Here is a 2893-nt window from a genome sequence, read left to right on the forward strand (position 1 = left end):
TTAAAAAAAATAATAATTAAAGCTAAATATGTGTGAGTAGTTCATAATTGTGGACAATTCGTAGTAGTTATTTAAAGGATGTGAAGAGTTTGTGTACCAGTAGGTAAGTAATATCTAGATACGGTCGGATACATTTTTTCATGATCAAATATGGCATAAAATAATGTTTGATAATTACATGATATAAAAGAGGTTCTGAATGCACTTAAATATTATATCCAATAACGGTAATATTTTCTTTTATATATATATATATATATATATATATATATATATATATATATATTCTATTCAATTTTGCTAGAAAATCAGGTTGTGCATTGTCTTTTCAATAAGAGACCATATAACTCTCTTTGTTCATGTATTATATATACCCTGCTAGGATATTATAGTTAGTAGATAAACTAGGAGTTGATTTATAATTACAAGCAATCATACAAATAAGAACAATCCTTCACAATTCAAAGTTAAATATAAATGATATGTGTATATGATATTAGTAGAATTATGACAAGTTAAGAAATATAATACTAGTAAAATTTGTAAACAATAAGCACCCAATAAAAAAAAGTGGAAATCAATTTTTTCTTGTTAAAATTTCATGTGAAAGTTTGAGTATTAGTATTTTTTTCTTTTCGTAAACTTGTAAAATTTTGACTAATTAATCACTAATTTTTTTTGTGGAATCAAAATTTCCATATGATAGGATGATGAAGTTTGAACATGAAAAGACTAATTTTCTCAAAGAAAGAAAAGAAAATAAATAAATAAATAAATTTAGAGGTAGTTATGAGCTCATAATAATATATAGCTCCTATCAGATAAATTCACCAAGAGTACATGACAACAAACACAATACCCAATCTATTTGAATTCATAATAACAACAAATAAATGATCTTGCATTTCCTTAAACAATTCCGTTCTCAAACCCTTCAACAAGATACCATGAAAATGAACTTCACTATAGTAATAAAAGTCATAATCTCGAGCATCCATTTCAACTCATGGGAGGATCCATTTCATCTTGAGACTACAATAAAGAATGAAGTAATAAATTAAAATTAAGTGGATTAGTAAGCAAATCTATAAAATAGAACACTTGACTCCTAACATAACACAGCACAAATCACCATAAACAAATTTTTCTAATCCCATGGGAAGTCATTGCATATAAAAATGAAACAAATGGTGATTTTAGTTACCTTTGAAATAAGTTATAGAGGAGACTCAATCTTTATATCTACCAATAATCATAAGTGAATAAAGATAATAAAATAATCAATCTAACTGGAACTTCATGATAAGTACCTTGTTTCAGCCGTAGTATGATCCATTTCATTATATCTTTCAACAAGTATTGAAAAAAATTCAAGTCTTACATCGACTAGAAATTAGACAATTATATAGTATATAAGTAAAAAAATAACCCTTACCTTACAAGTTAATTTTGTAGGGTTGAGTTAAGCTCAAATCCACTATTCTAAGATGGTATCAAAGCCATCATAGATCCTTAACAAGAGTCACCTATCCTAAATCATTAAAAAATGGTCACTCACCATTTATCCACGTACCAAACCCAATAGTACTGGACATGAGGAGGTATATTGGGAAAATCTAAGTCTCACATTGACTAAAGATTAGACAATTATATAGTATATAAGTGGAAAGCGACTTTCACCTTACAAATCGGTTCGTAGAAGCTTCTACCGATTCTTGGTAGTATATTATACAATCTTGCATTTCTTCTCTACAATTAAAAAAAGTAACAAAGGTAATCAAAATGTTACTTAGAAGAAAACCATTTCTGTGCAGAATAAAATTGAATTAAAACTTATAGAATAAAAATCTTGGGAAGCACAATAGCTCGAATAACAGAAATCGTTGTTAAGAATAATGCAATAATTTTTTTTTACTTTCTTGTTCAAGATTTGGAGGGTTAACATATTGGAGACTACTTGTTTACTTTCAAAATTTTGCTCCCTCATGTCCCTAGTGAGATAAACAAGTAATAAGAGATAGAGGTGTTCAATATGTCAAAATGTGAAAGAAAACTTTGCAGAAACGTTGCCTTCTTCTTCTGTTATTTTTTCTACAACTTTCCATTTTTTTAGAAAATAATAAAATAAGTTGAAGATATTTACTCTAAAATTATTTTAACTGAAAGGCCATGGAGATGAAATGTTGTGCACCTCCTCTGTTAGTTGACAGATTAGGTTACCATGTTGAAATTGTATAGATTTTTTCACGAATATAATGCAGTCAGATCTTAATGTTAGCCAATTCAAAAGTAACTGACCCTAATAGAAATGTATTCTGTTTATTTAACTTTTAACATGACAATAGACATAAAATATAAAATAAAAGAAACAAAAACTAATAAAGACTTCCTATTATAATAACTGTATATACATGAACAGAAGAACTTTAAATGGATTAACCATACACAGCAACACTCATAACTTCAATGAAGAAGACCTAATACGTATTGAAGCATAAGTTAGATAGGTATTAAAATTTGGAAAACGTAAAAATACAATATAAAGAAAAAAAAAAAAATGAAGCTAATTGAGGAATGCTTGAAATGTTGTATAGGTATTAATGCTTGAAATGTTGTATCACACTCTTTCAACCATTGAAATTTTTGTCTTTTTGAGTAACTTCATAATTAGTTTTACTCTTTTTGCTAATTGAGGAAGAAAACGTGAAAATGATGTCAACCTTTTTGCTAATTGTTGAACTTCCTTCAAGGTCCTCAGACTTTGCATTTTTAATATTGCATGGGAATTGTAGGGATTAGCTTGTATGCCTTGGGTCGAAAGCATAAAGCCCAAAATCTTTCCTCCTCAGATCCTGAAGGCTTATTTTTTTCTGGATTATTCAACCTTATTTTT

The sequence above is a fragment of the Cajanus cajan genome, chromosome 3 (assembly GCF_000230855.2).
Source record: "Cajanus cajan strain Asha chromosome 3, NIPB_CcT2T_4, whole genome shotgun sequence".
Lineage (NCBI taxonomy): Eukaryota > Viridiplantae > Streptophyta > Magnoliopsida > Fabales > Fabaceae > Cajanus > Cajanus cajan.